Source organism: Xenopus laevis, chromosome 4S, assembly GCF_017654675.1.
Source record: "Xenopus laevis strain J_2021 chromosome 4S, Xenopus_laevis_v10.1, whole genome shotgun sequence".
Lineage (NCBI taxonomy): Eukaryota > Metazoa > Chordata > Amphibia > Anura > Pipidae > Xenopus > Xenopus laevis.
Genome location: NC_054378.1, coordinates 104501611 through 104522216, shown reverse-complemented (window position 1 = coordinate 104522216; position 20606 = coordinate 104501611). Strand labels below are relative to the sequence as shown.

General features: G+C 39.5%; 1 long non-coding RNA gene across 1 annotated transcript in view; it reads right to left on the bottom strand.

The window, feature by feature from the left end:
- The window catches only part of LOC121393353, a 66509-nt gene that overhangs the window by 15946 nt on the left and 29957 nt on the right, over positions 1-20606 (bottom strand). Inside the window, exon 2 of the long non-coding RNA XR_005961009.1 lies at positions 12179-12231. This is a non-coding gene — a long non-coding RNA (uncharacterized LOC121393353). The remainder of the gene's footprint in view (positions 1-12178; positions 12232-20606) is intronic.

Here is a 20606-nt window from a genome sequence, read left to right as displayed (position 1 = left end):
AAATGTTAAATAAAAACCTTTAATAAAGCACTTTCATTTTTTGGTGTTACTGTTCCTTTAACCAGGTAGCCAGTAAATGCTGCCTGATGATTGGTTGCTATGTATTACATTATATTACCACCTTACACACAAAGAAAATAATGGGGCCCACAGAATCTGAATTGCCCGGTGGCTTCTACGATGGCTTCTCAGCAAGCACTGGCAGCTGCCAAGAGAATACTGGAAGTTATTGTTTAGCAGCATATTTGGTCCTATAAATAGATAGAATAATCACCTATGGTGGTGGATATTGGACCAGAGGAAAAAACCTCTAGAAAATCTAATTATGGTCTATGGGGAAAATGAGACTGGAGCTAGAGCTTTTCTCATCAAAGTGAATCTTGCCCATTACAGATGAGTAATGTCACAGCTCTAACATAATATACTTGAAACAGTCATTTTCTAATTCTATCATCTATCCATTCTCATTTATTATATCATCATAAAAAAACATCACTCATATGTCATATTGAGCTTCATTAATGGATTTGAAAATATCCCCACCCAACAAAATAATCTTGCCAATAACTTGGCCATTATTATGAATATTGAACCTACAGATCCAGAGTTAGTTACCCTTGACTATGTTATCATTGAAGTAGAGATTAAAGGGTTAGTTCACCTTTAAAAGAATTGTTCAGTATAAAAATATATACTGGGTAAATAGATAGGCTGTGCAAAATAAAAAATGATTCTAATATAGTTAGATAGTTTAAAATGTAATGTATAAAGGCTGGAGTGATTCGATGTCTAACATAATAGCCAGAACACAACTTTCTGCTTTGCAGCTCTCTAGGTTTTCACTGATTGGTTACCAGGCAGTAACCAATCAGAGACTTGAGGGAGGGCCACATGGGTCATAACTGTTGCTTTTGAATCTGAGCTGAATGCTGAGGATCAATTGCAAACTCACTGAACAGTTATGTCCTATGTGACCCCCCATCAGATCAGTGACTAAAGGTCCCCATAGACGCAAAGATTTTGCTTGCCGAACAGCCGATTTTAGCGAAGTCCGACCAATCCTTCGAAATTATCGTGAAATTAGTGGGATTCAAACGATCGTACATCTTACGATTTTTCGTGCGACATCTGTCAGGAAATTGATCGGCCAGGTTAAAAAATCTTTGTCGGTCCCAGTGCAATCTATCTATGTTTGCAGGGCCAAGCAGGCAGCTCCCCTTTGTTTTCCTGGCAAATTGGTCTTTTTAGTTGATGGACAATTTGTAGGATTGTTTCGAGATAATCGTAGTCTCACAATGACTCGGATCTTTTAAAAATCTTTACATCTATGGCCAGCTTTACTCAGAGTTTTAGAGAGCTGAATAACAGGAAGTAGTGTTCTGGCTATTATGTTAGACATCCAGTCACTCCAGCCTTTAAACATTACATTTTTGGCTAACTAACTATATTAGAAACATTTTTTATTTTGCACATCCTATTTACAGGTATTTAGCCATTTTTTAGTTTTACACTGAACTGTTCCTTTAAGTTAACTTTTAGTATCTTATGGAATGGCCAATCCTAAAAAACTTCATTATTTATTTTTTTATATATTTTAAATATTTAACTTCTTCTTTTGACTCTTTGCAGCTTTCAAATGGGGGTCACTGACCCCATCTTAAAACAAATGCTCTGTAAGATGACAAATTTATTGCCTTTGCTACATACCTCCAAACATTTTGGAAATAGAAAGAGGGACTAAATGATTTGCTGAGCGAGCGTTTTACAAAATCTACACATTTACAAAATGTGTCAGGTTATGAAAGTTTGAACACATTTCTGTGTTATTGCAGTTTTGCTAATGAAGGTGAATTGCTCTTTAAGCTGCAAGTCACAGTTTCCCCGAGAGACCTGCTTATCTTAAATTGTTACAATTGTTTCTTTGCTTATATTAAATTGTTACAAAAGTATCTAAGTGCACCTGCCACATATTCTGGGCTCTCTGCCAAAAGCCAATTAAGTTTTAGAAACTTTGTATCTTTTTCTGGCTGTTCAGTGCAGGAGATCAAAGAGAGTCGGAACATCTCAGTAACAATCCAGGAGTTCAGGTTACAAAAATGACTGTCTCATGAAAAACAGTTGGGAGGTATGTTGCTACTTTTTATTACTCATTTAGGGCAAGGCCAGACGTGGCGTTTTTACGTTGCGTTTTTAAAAAAGAACAGCCGAGCGTAAATACGCCACTGAAACCACATATGACTGTCAACATGCGTTTTTCATGTGGTTTTCAGCACGTAGGATTCTTTTCCCAACATGCACTTTTCATTGTTCTCATTAAGAATTTGGACGCCATATTTAAAATACGCTGCGTATTTAGGCAGAGTGTGGTTTCAAACGTGCAGATCCCATAGTCTATCGATTTGGTAGTTTCTTGATGTATTGACGTTTCTGTTAAAATACGCCAATACTGGCGTACTGTGGCGGATTTCAGCTTGCAAGTGGCATGTGTGAATTGCCATAGTGCGTTTTCCATTAGCTTCAGTGGTAGTGCAATTTATGCGTATTTACGCCTGGCTGTTCTTTTTTAAAAACGCAACGTAAAAATGCCGCAAAAACGCCACGTCTGGCCTTGACCTAATTCAGGTCCTCTCCTATTCATATTCCAGTTTCTTATTCAAATCAATACATCGTTGCTAGGGTAATCTGGACCCTAGAAACCAGATTAATGCAATGGAAAACTGTAGAGCTGCTGAATAAAAAGCCAAATAATTAAAAAAAAACAAAAATAGTAGAAAATGAAAATCAATTGCAAATTGTCTCATAATATCACTCTCTACATCATACTTTTATTTAAAAGCCTTTCAAATACAAGTGACTACTCTGGGCCTCACTTATGATGGGGCCCCTCAGAGTAACGGGAAAACAATGATTTAGGCCACCATCTTTTACAACAATCGTGATAATAAAGTGTCTCTCTCCTAGGAATTCTGAAGTCTTAAAGTCTTAAAGTATTTTAGAAGTCATCTCCCTTCTTTCTATAGTGGATGGTCTCCTGCGAATTCAGACAAGTTTTGTAACACAAGGCATTGTCATTGTTTGCTTTTTGGAAGTATTTCAAAGTCTGAATGTTCAAAGTCCAGGCCGACCGGCAGCCAAAGTGTATGAACAATGATTTGTCCTTAGATCTGTTGTGCTGCCTTATCAGACACTGAAACAGGCTGGCATGCAAAGATTTCTTCTTCTTGAAAGCACAAGGCTGCATGGAAGCCTGTGGGACAAATATCCCCCTGCAAGAGGCAGTTTCAAAAGCAGCTTTCTTACATGTATATAGAATTATACACTCATTTCTCAAAATGCATTTGTTGCAGTGCCAATCACCCTCTGTGTTGGTTGACTTCAAAAATGTACCAGAAGTTTTGGTTGATACTCCTATGATGATTAAAACAGAATGACTCTAGAATGAAGCATCACCTATAAGCGTCAGGCCACTGATATTAATAAGCTCTAGGGCTCATGGCATGGATGACAGGCAGATTCCATTAAAACAAATGACAGGTTTCATGGGCAGTTTCAGGAGCTTCTCCGCCGGCGTAAATACATCACGTGTGTCATCAGTCTGAAAAATATATTGGTCTGGATTCACTGAATTATCTCATGAAAATGTCTCAGAAGTCTATGGTAAAATCTAGAACTGATTCAGGATTGTCTTCCCTTATTTTCTCTCTCTCTCTTTTATTTTTTTATTCCTTCATGCAGTCCCCCACACCAGTATGTTTGTCAGTAGTTTTACTATAAGCACACTATTTTGTCATAATCCACCACCAGACAGCAATTAATATGTAAATCTATAATTGAATCATATATATTAATTTGCTCTCTTTAATTGAATATGGTCCATTATTTCATATAAATAATGGTAATACTGAATAACTGAAAAATGAATATTCACAAGCACAAAACATAACAAACACATTATACAATTAGGGTTACCTCCTTTCCGTGGCCTATGGTCCAGGCAGTGGATTGAGCCATGATGTCAGAGTGGTGGGCCAGTGACATTGCAGGCGGAGTGAGTGACATCACGGAAGTGGGGCTATGACATAGCGATCAGCAAATTGGCTGATCGTCATGTCAATTAAGGGAGATCCTGCCCGTTTTTCCATATTTGTCTTGACCTGGGCAGCCCCAGTCCCAGATTTGTGGAAAGGCCACCTAGGCCTGGGCCTAGGGCGGCATGATTTTAGGGGGGCGGCATGCTGCCCAACCACATCCACATTGGTTCAAAAACACTGGGGATGCGCTGGAGGTACAATCATTTTTTAAATTTGCTGTGCGCAATCACCATTGCTTCAGTCCAGATGAAAATTTGCACGAATAAAGAGGAGGGGACAGGGGCGACGAACAGCAGTGGGCCTAGGGGCACCTACTATGTAAATCCGGCCCTGGGCAGCCCTTCTGAGCTGTCCTAATCAAATCCGGACAGGTGACAACCCTATACACATATATACATGTCTGTAAAGCTTCCCAAATGCAAATCCTCCCACACACCTTTATAAAGTTATACCACATGGGGTAGTTTTATATAACCAATAAGAATATGAAATCCCTCTATTTAAACAAAAATAGAAAACCTGTTATTCAGAAAGCTCAGAAATATGGAACAGCCATTTCCCATAGGCTCCATGTTATCTAAATGGTCCAAATTTAAAAAAAAAAAACATATTACTTTTTTCTCATTTATAGGGTTCTCTGTGTATATATATATATATATATATATATATATATATATATATATATATATATATATATATATATATATATATATATATATATACATATATATTAATCCTTTTCAGAAGCAAAACCAGCCTATTGGGTTTATTTAATGTTTAAATGATTTTCTATTAGACCTGAGGTATGAAGATCCAAATTACGGATAGAATGCTCCGGACGTGGGGTTTTCTGGATAACAGAATTCCTGGATACCTGAATCATTTTTTCTCTTTGTAACAATAAGACAGCACTTTTACTTGATGTTAAGTAAGCGATCATAAATACCTATAGATTGGAATATAGTTCCATTGGGTTTTTAATGGGTAAATGTTTTTTACTTGCCTTAGGTCATTACGCTCCATAATACAGAAAGACCCAAGATCCCACGCATTCTGGAGAATAGTTCTCATATCAGCTATGCCATCAGTATTATGTGTCAGTATTATATGTACACACACATATTTGTTTATACCCCTAGGGATGCCATGTGCAGGCTGCGGTAAGTTAGCACTAGCTTTGTGCTGGACTTTCAGATCATGGAATCCAGTACAGCATCGGCAGGGGACCTCTGAGAGTATGAAGCCAGCTTATTTTGCTAGGTGAATAATTAAAGCAGATTGATGGAACTCTTTCTACTTTACTGTGATAAGACATTAATGACCCGCACTCTCAGGCTGATAACAGCGCTCTACTTTGCATGGGTGATACGCCTGAACTCTCATTGGGAATCATTAATATTTCATGCTCCCTGCTTAATAGTAAAGCCACTGCCTGCAAATTGTGTTGCACATAGAAAATAAGGATAGGCCTCTTCATGCTCCTAGGCTTTTGGTGAGCAAGGGTTGAAGGTATAGCCTCCTAAATCAGGTTGTAATGAAAACCCACTATAGAATACATTGACGGCTGTTTGGGCCAGAGGTCAAGCATGTTATTACAATGTTCTTTCTCGTGCATACTGAAAGGCTATCCAACTCACTAATAACTTAGAGGAAATAATGCAGGCTAAAAACTAACCAAGTCAGTCAGTGGCCCTCTTCAGGGCTGGTGGTTCCACCCTTCCTTGTTGGCTGGGAAATCCTGAAGCAGTAGTACAGTACTTCTTCCATAGCTGGAATTCTAAATGTTCCCAATTCTTTGCTAGGTGATGGGAAGGTTAGAATGACAGTCTACACTCTACTGTGCATGTGTTAGCCTGAGGTATAGAAGAAAGTAGGAGCAGAAAAGAGGATCTCTTCATGGTGCTTGCTGAAATGGACCCCTGGACAGTGCAGTTTTCTGCTAAAGGAGCACCAGCATGAGGTACCCCCCAGTGATTTAGACTTTCCTTTTCCTTTAAACCAGCCCTACAGATGACTACTTCTTTGTCAGTAGTTGGTGCACATTTATAGGAAAGGCCCTCTGATACCATTTTTATTCTATAAACCTTGCTTGTTAAATTTTTGTTTGCTATAAACGAATGTAAAATACTGTTTAAAGGGCCAGTGACATCAATTTTTTTACATACATAGAAAAAAACCCCACCAAGACAAATTAAACTTTAAAATCGCTTAATTATCGCTTATTAAGAAATAACTTACAGAATCTCCGCTTCCTCTCCTCTTCAGAAAAGACGACACGGTGACGATCCATTGTGCGGCACTCTATTTCTCCTCCCTGGCTATTTCCTATAAGGAAGGCCGGGAGGAGAAATTGAGCGCTCCACGATGGATCCCCGATCGCTTTCTAGGAGTGCAAGGAAAGTTTCGGTAAGTTATGACGTGTTGTGCTGCATTCTACACTGTGCCCTGCATGTGGCAGAAATAATAGCTCATTAGTGAACATAGCGCTTGTGCATAGCATCTGGGGCGATCCTGGCGCTCCCACGCTCTGCACTTAAAACATCAACGTCAGAGCGGGTCAAATGGGGGCGCATCACTAGTGTAATGAGTGCAAAAGCACTCTCTGCACTAGTGGAGCCTAATTTCTGGAATAAACTAGGGATGCACCGGTTCGGGATTCTGCCAGGATTCGGCCTTTTTCAGCAGGATTCAGATTCGGGCAAATCCTTCTGCCCGGCCGAACCGAATCCAAATCCAAATGTGCTGCAGTTGAGGGTATTGCGGGGAAAAGGTGGTGTGATAAGGAAATTGATTGACACTGGAGGACATAGAGGTTTAGGGGGTGGTAATTTGGGGGTGCTTCATAATATTCTATATTGGGTTCCATGTGCCACTAGCTATTGTCCCTCATGGTGGAAATCCCTATTATTTGTGTATAGTAGCAATTGAAAAAAAACTTATAGGGTAACAAATGCAGATGGGTGCCGATGCAGGTTGTGGGGGGGGGGCAAGAGCATTTAGTGAGGCTGCTGTATGTTGTAATAAGTACAGTGACCTTCTATACTAAAATAACATGTTATGTTGGAGAGGTAGCTAGTCTTTAAGACCCTTAATGAGACGGCAATAACTGTAAAAGTGATATCTTTTTTATGTTCTTATAATGACTGTAAGCTGGCAGCATTTATCTACATGACATTTTATGCATAACCAGCACATACCTGGAAACAAGATGATTCTTAATGTATCTGCTACAAGCACAATATTTTATAGTTGAACATATATATTTGTTTCTACACGACACTCATAATTGCAAAATTTAATTCGAAATGCGGATCTTGAGGCTTTCTCAAGCACCTTTCTCCTGATTCTGACATCTGAGCACCACAAACGCTCTCTCAGATACACAGGTCTCTTAGCAACGCAGCTGTGTTGGGTACTGCCACTTCCGAGTTATTTCTAAATATAATAAGGGTTAAAAGAGGGGTACGAGTTATGTGACTGGCAGCTGGTTTTATTTGCAAGGTGCTGCTGACGGCGTCTCCTCCATTCAATATTCTATGGCAATTACACAGAAAAAGAGAACCGGCAAGCAATATTGCCCATTAATGTATCTCTATACGCCTCTGTTTGAAGACCACCTTGCACATGCCTTTGCTCAGATGAGAGGGGCCCCTAACAGCTGCTCCTGGTGACATTCAGTTTATAGCTCCTTAATAGAAGTAGTCACTGATAAAAAACAGATCCCAAGGGCCTTTGACGTCAAACTGTCTGGAAACTCTTTTCAGTTTAGTTTATTGCCATTTGCAGTATTGAATACTTTCCCCTTTTCTTGTTTACATAATATATACGTCAGCTATGTGGATACAAGTGCTGCATTGAATGAAGAAGTGGTTGGCAATTTTAAAACTCTCTAAATGTCAGTTGGTCTTCCAAGGCCTTTGGGGAAGGACATAGGTCACAAAAGCCTCAGAGAGAGACAGAGACAGAGGCGGAGAGAGAGAGAGAGAGAGAGAGAGAGAGAGAGAGAGAGAGAGGACATTATCTATCTATCTATATATCTATTGGGTAGCATTTGGGTGATTGGATGATGTTAATGTTATTTTTGGGATAACTGTAATCCTACATGACTGGGAATTATGGCATTGCCTGTCTTGGAATATATTTATGAACAGGTCTGGGTGCTAGTGCAGATGAATATTATGATTCATATTTTGCCCATTTTCTTAGTCCCAATGCACACAATGTAAGGGGGCAGATAACCCACTGTAGTACAGACTGCATATTAGTGGAAATACATTAGGTTCCTTTATAATAAGTTGCAGCAATTAAATGCAAACAATCATTGCAGGCATTGTGGCAGTCAAAATGTATTCAGTAAAGCACGGGTGTTTTAGCTGTGTTTGTCTGCAATTGCTCAGTGTGCTAATATGCCAGTTGTGTCTTCTTTGCTGAATACAGTGCATGGTGCAAGAGGGCCCTGTACTTAAAATCTGCTTTGGGCAAGTGGTAGCTCCAGGGATCTCTTTGTGATTTGCACCCAAAGGCACTTTAACTTGAGGTAGTTCAATCAGGCTCAATAACTGTTATTGACACTGCTCACTCTGACATGCCAACATTGGTGTCTTCACAATTTGCACTTGATATACCAAACAGACCCAATCAGGGACGCGAATGCTGGGTAAGAATGATGCATTTTGGGCAAAAAGTTGACTTAAGGCAGAGTTTTGCTCCTTTCTTGCAGCAACACTTGATGATCCCTTTCTGTCAAATTATTAAAGGGATACTGTCATCGGAAAACATGTTTTTTTCAAAACTCATCAGTTAATAGTGCTACTCTCTGACATGGGGCTAGACATTTTGTTAATTTCCCAGCTGCCCCTGGTCATGTGACTTGTGCCTGCACTTTAGGAGAGAAATGCTTTCTGGCAGGCTGCTGTTTTTCCTTCTCAATGTAACTTAAGGAGTCTCAGTGGGACATGGGTTTTTACTATTGAGTGTTGTTCTTAGATCTACCAGGAAGCTGTTATCTTGTGTTAGGAAGCTGTTATCTGGTTACCTTCCCATTGTTCTTTTGTTTGGCTGCTGGAAGGGAGGGGGGTGATATCACTCCAACTTGCAGTACAGCAGTAAAGAGTGATTGAAGTTTATCAGAGCACAAGTCACATGACTTGGGGCAGCTGGGAAATTGACAATATGTCTAGCCCCATGTCAGATTTCAAAATTGAATATAAAAAAATCTGTTTGCTCTTTTGAGAAATGGATTTCAGCGCAGAATTCTGCTGGAGCAGCACTATTAACCGATTCATTTTGAAAAAAATGTTTTTTCCCATGACAGTATCCCTTTAAGGTAGTCTACATTCTACCCCAAATCGGGTTGATACGTTTGTTGACCCTAGAGCCAATGACCAGTTAATCCATAGGGGCCTACTGAGACCCGTCAGACAAGGACATGCCAAAACACTCCTTGTCTGATAAGATTTTTGAACCTACTCTATCGATATCTGCCTGATATTCATCCAGATGTCAGGCAGGCCATACACAGCCAGTTAAGTTGCTGACTTGATCTAAAGGGTCAGGATCTGCATTTTATATCTGGCCATGTATGGCCATCTTTAGACAGGCTTATTGATGCTTGAGGTGTAGGGCAGGCTCAGAGAGCAGTGGGTGGTTACGTAACCTCCTGCTGTGCCATGTGTGAGATAGCAGCTCTAACAAAGCAGATCAGAATGGCTGTGAAAGAAAGCAGATCAGACTGCGTGGTTTGCCAATCTCAGGCAGCTTATTCCACTTATGCTGATTCCAAGCAAGGATAGGAAAAAAAAAAAACCTGTATAGCAGCCAATCAATAACAAGCCAGAAAATTCTCTCTGACCCCAAATAAGGACAATCACTAAACCTTTTGGGACACATCAGACAGATATGCTTTTCCTTCATTTGACTGTGGCTTCTAGGTCAGGTATAAAGGATAACGGACGCTGTGATTAAACATTACTGATGTGACAGAAATGGATCTCCTAACATTATACTCGGAATATCTTAGCACTGTATTTGATCTGCGTCACTAAAGCCCTCGAATTATTATTGAACTGTATTGAAGTGCTTTGTTAACTGAAACGATGTGCAGAGCTGAATAATGCAGTTGGTTCCGGTCTAGGGCTCTGCCCGTGCTATAAAGTCTCACTAGTAATGGGAGAGTCTTCACAGGCAATTGAGGGAGGGACCCTTAAAGGGCAACTATAGCTCCTTATTTTACACATGGATGTGCACACAAAGTCCTCGGGGGCGTGTCCAGCCAGTCAACTGGCCAATAAATGGCATTCTCCATACCCAGAAAATCTATAGCATTGTAGTAAGTATTCCCCTAACATTTCCAGATTAGAGTGTCTCTTTTATAGATCAATTTATCAATCAATAAAACATAAAATATAAAAACTGAAATCGTCTTCAACATAGAATTATAAATGGAACTAAATGGAAATAGTTACTAATTTAAGTACATTATTGAGTCCATTGACCCAAACTGTAAACAAATTTATGTATTTTGGGGCACGATACCTGCTGGGGATTGGCAGTGACCTTACAAGACACTGGCAAAGGTACTTGGACTATGCATTGTCATACAGTAATTTAGCAAACACGTTCCTTTATATCAACAACAAGCCACAGAGTAAGTCCTGAAGCCAAATCAACAAAGCAGGATTTATAGAAAGCCTCACACAAGTACATGTGAATCAGTCAGCAGGTCAGTCTTAGCGAGATCTCCCATGTGCTTATACAGTAAGACGGCCACCTGAGTTCACGCTCAAAGGGAGAGATTTACATTAAGGAATGTTGGCCTGGAACATACAGTATTTGTACCTGGATAGAGAACTGGCTAAAAGATAGACTACAAGGAGTGGTGGTAAATGGAACATTTTCTAATTGGACCAGTGTTGTTAGTGGAGTACCGCAGGGCTCTGTACTAGGTCCCTTGCTTTTCAACTTGTTTATTAATGACCTGGAGGTGGGCATTGAAAGTACTGTTTCTATTTTTGCAGATGATACTAAATTGTGCAGAACTATAGGTTCCATGCAGGATGCTGCCACTTTGCAGAGTGATTTGTCTAAACTGGAAAACTGGGCAGCAAACTGGAAAATTAGGTTCAATATTGATAAATGCAGGTTATGCACTTTGGCAAAAATAATATAAATGCAAGTTATACACTAAATGGCAGTGTGTTGGGAGTTTCCTTAAATGAGAAGGATCTTGGGGTCTTTGTAGATAACACGTTGTCTAATTCTGGGCAGTGTCATTCTGTGACTACTAAAGCAAATAAAGTTCTCTCTTGCACAAAAAAAGGGCATTAACTCAAGGGATGAAAACATAATTATGCCTCTTTATAGGTCCCTGGTGAGGCCTCATCTGGAGTATGCAGTGCAGTTTTGGACTCCAGTCCTTAAGAGGGATATAAATGAGCTGGAGAGAGTGCAGAGACTAAGTGCAACTAAATTGGTTAGAGGGACGGAAGACTTAAATTATGAGGGGAGACTGTCAAGGTTGGGGTTGTTTTCTCTGGAAAAAAGGCGCTTGCGAGGGGACATGATTACACTTTACATGTACATTAGAGGACATTATAGACAAATAGCAGGGGACCTTTTTACCCATAAAGAGGATCACCGTACCAGAGGCCCCCTCCTTTAGACTAGAAGAAAAGAACTTTCATTTGAAGCAATGTAGGGGGTTCTTCACAGTGAGGACAGTGAGGTTGTGGAAAGCACTGCCGGGTGATGTTGTGATGCTGATTCAGTTAATGTCTTTAAGAATGGCTGGGATGCTTTTTTGGACAGACATAATATCAAAGGCTATTGTGATACTAAGATCTATAGTTAGTATAGGTATGGGTATATAGAATTTATGTGAAAGTGTGGAGGGGTGTGTGTATGGATGCTGGGTTTTCATTTGAAGGGGTTGAACTTGATAGACTTTGTCTTTTTTCAACCCAATTTAAGAGATTTCAACTGCAATTAAGGCCAAATATGATATAGAGTAGAAAATAGCAAAATGTAATTTGGTGTAATATACACACAAAACACCGTCATTTCTTGACACATACTTAAGGAGGACCTACCTTCAACCCATGGATTCTGTTGGTTTCCGCCTTATGAAATGCTCAGTCCCGTCCTACATCAAAGAGAAACTAAGCATTAGTATATCATGAGCAAGAATGGTAACAAGACAAAATTGTCCAATCAGAAACTGTTTAGGCGAAAATGTACATGATTGTGAAAAGGGCAAGGGGGAAGTAACCAAGAAGTCCAAGCCCATATTAAAGCACAAAACTGAAGGCCATCAATATCAATGGTGACTACTGTAAAAATATGGGCTACATTATTTGTAATATTTTTTTTTAAATACAGCAATAGTGACATCAATAAGCCCCAGTTATAACTGATGACATCATTGGGGTTGCAACTGTGTGTGTGTTTATTGTTGAACTACATTGCCCAGCATTCCATAGATGACAAAGCTAAAAAACATGGAAAGTCACAGGTTGCCCATTCCTGCTATACTACAGATGGTGGATAGGGGTCGTTGATTTAAAAATGTAGTACAGTACAGTGTAATTATATAAAGAATACCTAGGGATGAATGCTATAAAGCAACAATGAACTGTATGTTTCAACTTTGAATGCACAGAAACAATAAAAATGTTGCTTCAAGTAGATTATGGGTGAAAGAAGGTTCAGAGGATTAAATTGGGATATCATGTAAACACCACCAGTGTTGCCTGCAGGAAGTCTAATGGGGGCCTGTGTTCACCATGCTGGAATACACATCAATGTTTGTATATCTCCTGGTCATACACAAATCTGATGCATGTGTGCCAGCTACAAAGGCTCTTTAAAAGACTATGTTGGGCTTAGGAGCTAGCTATTCACAGGGGCAAGGGGCAAGGGAAAAGCGAGAATGACACCTTCCTGGAGAATGTAGCACTCAGGAGAACAAGAGAGGAGACAAACAGAAGAACGACGATTTATTTCTTCGTGTTTGGGTGCGACTTTTCACAAGTTTCTGGTTTACTGCAGAAAGGGCTTTCTCTGTCCAGTGGGAGCAGCATTAGAGCACATACGACTCTAATACTTATTGGGATTTCCAGTGCTTTGCATTGTATACCTTGTAATAAAGAGAAGGTCATAGGCCAACAATGTTCTTTATCCATGTGTGTTCCTAGTCTTAGTGGGGCTTGGCTACCATTTTATAGCTGTTTTGGGGGTTACAAATTGCCTTATCTGACTGTCTGTGCTAGATTGCCCACCTCCATATTACTGCAAGAAGACTTCTTGCATAACACATTGCTTATCAAAAGATTTGCTTTAATGATCATGGAGATAAAGCTGCCAACTGGACCCTTCCCGTAGCCTCCTGCTGTGTTCTATTGCTTTTGCCTACCAGACTTTCAAGCCTTTTGAGATTATGGGAAATCATGGGACAATAGAACGTATTACAGTATTTGCTGTCATTTACATGCAGTGTCAGAATGTGCCCTCCGGTGAAGCTAACATCAAGGCCCACTCTCACAGCAACTATATGTAGACACTGCTGCATGTAATGACTGTTGTAAATGGGCTGATAGAAGTTACCCTAGGCTGGGGCTCCTAATTGCCTGGGCTCACAAAGATATCTTATGGAGAATGCATTTTACAATAATTCACTTGTGCACAAGGCAAATGTGCCGCTGTTATTCAATTGAGGAACCTAATCTCAACCAGGAAATTATAGATGTGCAATCCTGGCTTTCATGGAGAGAAAGACTCTGGAAAAATACAAAAAGTGCTTACATTCAAATTTGGACAAAATGTTATCGTTCAGAATATGCACAAAGTTAAGCTAATTTACTTGCTTTCAATAAAATATCCAGGAAGATTGCGGTGCTACACTTCTAATTATTCCCACTCTCATATATTGCTACTAATTCTACTGGGTCCATACACAGTAGGGCTTAGTCTTCGTTTTATGCGATTTTCATTTACATTGCTACTAAGTCTATGGACTCTTGGTCTATGCATAATGGAGTACATTCTAAGCCTTTAGAATGTACTCCAGTATGCATAGATCAAGAGTGCATAGAATTAGCAGCAATATAAATGAATGAAAACAATATACCTTAGAATCTAAGGTATATTCTTTTCATTCGTTTATATTGCTGCTAATTCTATGCACACTAGGTTCAAGCTTCTGCTGGAAGCACAGGGGAAGCATCTATGAATTCCTTGTTATTCCTTATTTCTGGATTGATATCTGTCCTGTTAAAGGGTTCAAGCACAAGGGCCGATTCGGGGAGATTTAGTCACCTGGCGACTAATCGCCTCTTCTGTGGGATGACAATTTCCCCAAACTGCCTTCCCCTTGCCTGCCACCCAGGGCCGCCATTAGAAATCACGGGGCCCCGTACAACAAAATTTTTGGGGCCCCCTGGGCCCCGCCCACACTAACGACCAAGCTCCACCCCATATGCCGCCCACTCCGCATCGCAGTTAAAAGACCACACAGACATCATCGCTAAAAAAGTAACCCCCCCACACAAGTTATAAAAAGCTATTGATGGTCAGGGCCCCCTTATAAAAGATTGGGGCCCCAAAAAAAAAAATGTAAAAAAAAATGTTTTTTTAAAAAAAACATTGGTGGCAGGGGCCCCCTTATAAGTTAAAAACAAATTGGGGCCCCAAAAAAAAATTTTTGAAAAAAATTTTTTTGAAAAAAAAAAAAGTGGCAGGGGCCCCCTTACAAGATGAAAAAAATTGGGGCCCCAAAAAATGTAAAAAAAAAAAAAATTAAAAAAAATGTTTTTTTTGGGGCCCCAATTTGTTTTTAACTTATAAGGGGACCCCTGCCACCAATGTTTTTTTTTAAAAAAAACATTTTTTTTTAAAAAAAACATTTTTTTTAAAAAAAAACATTTTTTTTTAAAAAAAACATTTTTTTTTAAAAAAAAAATGTTTTTTTTAAAAAAAAAATGTTTTTTTTTAAAAAAAAATGTTTTTTTTTAAAAAAAAATGTTTTTTTTTAAAAAAAATGTTTTTTTTTAAAAAAAATGTTTTTTTTTAAAAAAAATGTTTTTTTTTAAAAAAAATGTTTTTTTTTAAAAAAAATGTTTTTTTTAAAAAAAAACATTGGTGGCAGGGGTCCCCTTATAAGTTAAAAACAAATTGGGGCCCCAAAAAATTAAAAAAAAAAAAAAAAAGTTTTTTTAAAAAAACATTGGTGTCAGGGGCCCCCTTACAAGTTAAAAAAAATTGGGGCCCCAAAAAAATTTTTTTTACAAAAAGATTGGTGGCAGGGGCCTATAGAATATTAAAATAATACATTGGTGGCCAGGGGATTAAAAAAAAAAAATATACAAACTGGTGTTCAGTAGAATTGAACTCATGGCTTCACTACTTCAACTTCGCCTCCTTTCGTGACTTCGGGTCTTTGCGCCGCTTCAGGACTTCGGCTTCGGCTGTTTTCGTGACTTCGGGTCTTTTCGGCGCTTCGTGACTTCGGGTCTTTTCAGCGCTTCGTGACTTCGGGTCTTTCCGTGACTTCGGGTCTTTTCGTCGCATCGGCTTCGGCTTTTCGGCACTTCCGCATTCGGCAACTTAGAGGGAGGACGTACGGCTCGGGCGCTCGTAAGGGGGGCCCGGATCTTCAAAAAATGCAGCGCTGCCGGGCCCCCCTTCATGCCCGGGCCCGGTACGCTTGTCCCCCTGTCCCCCCCTGATGGCGGCCCTGCTGCCACCTGCTACGTAGGTGACTAAATCTCCCCGAATCTGCCCGTGTGCTTAAACCCTAAATCCTGGGTTTTGGGTACAGATGTCTGCTGCTAACTCAGCCCCAAAGTTGGAGGTTAAATGACCAGTAACACTAAAAAAAATTTATTAAAAAATCAAATCTACCCACAATAATAATAGAACTACTCTGAATAAATTTTATTAAAATTAATGCTTTATTAAAAAAATACTGTTTGGAAACACTGCTTCCTGTCTGAAAAACGGCGATAAGGCGACTCACTCTGTAGATCTGCACTCCACATCTTCCCCCTAACCCGCCTTCTGCCAAAACCGGAAGCGATGTGACTTTGGCAGCAGCAGGAATGTGTCAGTGATGGTTGCTATCAAAACAACGTGTCGTTGTGAAGCTGCTGCTGCCAACCTATTACCTCGTTCTAATCATTCCTTAATGCAGCTTGTTACCCGCAGCTCACAGCCTACCCACCTGACACACACCCCCTGCGCACCCGCTCTCTCCAATGACACGTTATTTGATAGCCTTATCGCCATTTTTCAGTAGACAGGAAGCAGTGTTTTCAAACAGTATTTTTTTAATAAAACATTAATATTAATAAACTTTATTCAGGGTAGTTCTATTATTAGTGTGGCTAGAATTGATTTTTTAACAACAATTTTTTTAGTGTTACTGGTTATGCTGGGAGGAAAATAAAAAACATTTTCTATACAGACTTCTTCATCTTATCCCTAGGCCAGTACCATTTCCAAAATCCCAGAACTTGAGGAAGGATAAATGCAGGGTCAATTTAATGTATGATACCCCAGAACTCATGGCAAAGTAAATGTAGTACCAATTTAATGTAGCATACCCCAGGCCACTTACAAGATAAATAAGGTAACCATTTTTATAATACACAGCAGGATAAATCCAGTGACTGTTCCATGTATAATGCCCCCAGAACAAGTGGCAGGCTATGGACATTACCAATTTCATCTATAATAACCAAGAACACATGACAAGTTAAATGCAGTGCCAATTTCACGTATAATGCCCCTAGAGTACATGGCGGGATAAATAGAATGCTGTCCCATGTATAAAAAGCACACGGTGGAATAAATGCATCACCATTTGCATGTATAACATCTCTCAGAACATGTAGGAAGATAAATAGAGTGCTAATTCCATGTATAAATACCTCCATGAACATATGGCAGAATAATTAAAGTGTCTAATTTCCATCATAACATTGTATTAAACTCACTGGTTTTGGCTTAGCCTTCATTAAGGTCCTTTCATTAAAATCTACCAATGTCTGCCCTAGATCTGCAACTACTCCTGTCTGCCATCTTTCTCCTGGTCATTGCTCCAGCCAGGTGTCTGATATCCCAAGGACAAGTATGTGATCTTACTTTTTGACACCTGGCAGCAGGTCTGGACTGAGATTCCTAAAAGGCCCTGGCATTTCAGCTACACAGAGACCCAAACATCACTTCACCAGCCCAATAAATAGTGCCTGTCTATGGCAACTTACAGCAGCCCCTCTGGCATTTGCCAGAACCCACAGAATTCCAGTCCGGGCCTGCCTGCAGCCTCCAAATAATGTGTAATTCAGAGTTGAAATCGCATATTTACATTGAGACAGTATTGACATTGCGGCTAAATCAGAAGCGTCTAAGCTAAAAAGAGCCCCTTTGAAAGGATCACACCCAGAATATTCTGAGCAGCACTGCTTTCCAAATCATAAAAATGATATTATAGATATAGAACTGGACAAAATCCATTATGATATATGGTTGTGCAAATTGGGATTGTCTTCAGTAGAAACAAAGGAGCATACAATTTGGTAGAGTAGATTTACTAAAAGGTGAAGTGGCTGTCGCTAGCGAAAACCCGCCAGTAATCTCATCCAATTTACTAACAGGCGTAGATAGGGTTGCCAACTTTTCTGGAAAAAAATACCGGCCTTCCTATATTTTTATGGTTTTTCCCTATAAATAACATGGGCATCAAGCAACATTTTTACCAGCCAGGCCGGTAAAATACCAGGTGGCAACCCTAGGCACAGACGACAATTCACTAGCGATAGAGACTGTCGCTAACGCAGTTTCTCTCATGCAAGCGATTGTTACTCCACAAATTCACTAAAGTGCAAATTTTACAGAACGTTACCTCTTTTGCCAAAGTTTCCTTCGCCACCCTAGACCTGGCAAACTGATAAAATAAAGCTACTTCCTCCTCAATTTTATGTCAGTGACATCATATCCTGTTTGCCTGAAGTTGTAAAAAACGCTGGCGTCTGTTCATTTTTTAAAATAGAATTGCCTAACTATTAAAGACTTTTGTGTTAACAATTTTTTTTAACCACTTTGAGGGGCAAGCCACATTTGTTTTAGGGTGGACTCATGTCTAGGGCATTTGAGGATCTCTTTTGTCTTCAAGCATTTTAACCAATATCTCTAATAAAGATGTCTATACGACCTTTATGTACCTGCCCTATTCAAATTGACCTAAGCATAAGAATTGATCGCTCAGAAATGCTCGCGCTGACGAATTAAAGGGGACCCGTCACCCAAAAAAAATATTCAAAATCCTATTTTATCACATTAGTCAAGCAAAATTAACTTTAATTAGACTCTAGAAAATTATTTGAATCTTGTTTCCTTCAGTCTGGGAATAAATAATTATAGCAAGCAGGCAGGAGCCATTTTGTGGACACTGTTATTAAGAAAAGCCTTGTATCATCTCAGAATCTTGTTTGTGCACCAGAATGGGGGACCAGATGTCCATCTCCATGCCCTGGCTACACAATTAAATGGTAAAGAGAACGAGCGAATGTGGGGAGAGCAGCAATTGCTAGGAAGTGCTGAATGGAAAGTGAAAGTAATTGTCTGCCCCGCCTCTATGCCCATGGCATAGAGGAGGGGCAGACAATATTTGATTGACAGCTGAGATTTTTAAATGAGCTTACAACAGCTATGAATGCTTTAATAAAAAATTTAAATTGGATTTCATGTTTAATTTGAAAAGGACTTTTATTATACAGATTTTTGTGTCTGGGTGACAGGTCCACTTTAATGCTAGCGGAACTTCACCAGCATTCGTCTGCTAAGATGCAACTTTGCATTTTAGTGAATTATAGTGAATTTAGTGGTAACAAATGTATGCCTGGCAAAGTGGCGCGAAGTGTGACGGAGCGTTCGCTGGCGTATTTTGGCCTTTAGTGAATCTGCACCAATGTGATTTAATGATTGTGCAGACACATAGGAAGCGTCAAAACTGTAACCCATATGCAGAACTGAATCAACAAAATCAATAGAGCTTCTCAAGACATGAAAATGACTGGAAGAAAGGAGCTTCATCTTACACCGCAGAGACACACGGTTAAATTCGAGGAGATTAGTCGCTTTGCGGCTAATCTCCCTGAACTGGCTTCCCCTACCTTCCTGCCGGCTAGAATGAAGCAACTTCGGGCGACTTCGGAAAATGAATCAACCTGAGTGCTATCCTGCCATCTAGCAGGCGGGAAGGCAGTTTGGGGAGAAGATTTGTTGCCGGGGCGACTAATCTCTCCGAATCTGACCGTGTGTGTCTGCCCAGAAGGGTTTTCACAGAAAGGGTAGTAAAGATATGCAGTGCCATAGATTAATGGGGTCATTTGTTAAAGTCCAATTTTTTGATTTATTAAAGTCCGATGATGATGTTAAAGGTCTGAATAAAAAAGTACGCCAACTCAGACCTGCCAAGATCATGTAGAAGTCAATGGCAGACATCCCAAAGATATCCTTTTGCGCTGGGTTTCAGAAAAAGTCCTGGTAATCAGGCATCAAATCCAAAAAAAGTGGCGGTATTCGGGTGTCAAATCTGAAAAAGTCACTGATTCAGATATAAGAATTTTGTCTGAAAAATCTTATGATAAATAGGGGGGTGGAAGTCTGTGTGGATTTGGTCTGAGTGGCTTTCCAGAAATAGCGAGATAAATTTGATAAATAACCCCCATAGTGCATTTTGCAAGACATAATAGTGTTGCTGGATTTTTGATGGGACGTGGAATAAGACAACCTATGCTCCAATGGTATTTCCCCCTTGATTTCAGTAGACTTTTAAATATTTTTTTGTTCTTCTTTAGGGTTAAACTAATGGCTGAACTTGATGAATGTACGTCTGTTTTGGACCTAATGGCTATGTAACAAATATCTTCTTTTCAAGGAAATGTCAGGAGTTCTTTGAAGTAGGCCATTAATATATTGCCTCACCCTATGCCAACAACCCAAATCACTCATTTTAATTCAGGCAAACACTGAGCTTTCTTTTTTTAACAGGTTGACAAATAGGTAAATGTTTATGTATAAAAGACAAATGAAGTTGAACTTAAAGGTAAAAACATTTTTCTGGTCTTGTTTACTTGTATAGAATTGCTGCATAAGCTTCTACATATGCAAGTATTAAACTGGTAGCACAGGTTTACTCTGAAGTGCAAGGGGGCACCAAGGACTGTAGTTTATTGTGTTGTAGTAAATCTCACAGCCCTAAACACACACATAGAATAGGAAGTGGAGAATTCTCCTTGAAGTGGAAAATAAACTTAAATTAACTTTGGTACAGGTATTGGACCCATTATCTGGAAATCCATTATCTAGGAAGCTCCGGATTATTGGAAAGCCATCTCCCATAGACTCAAATATAAACAAATCCAATTTTGTAAATAATTTTTTCAGTTTTCTCTGTAATAATACAACAGTACTTTGTACTTGATCCCAACTAAGACATAATTAATAATAAAATAATTT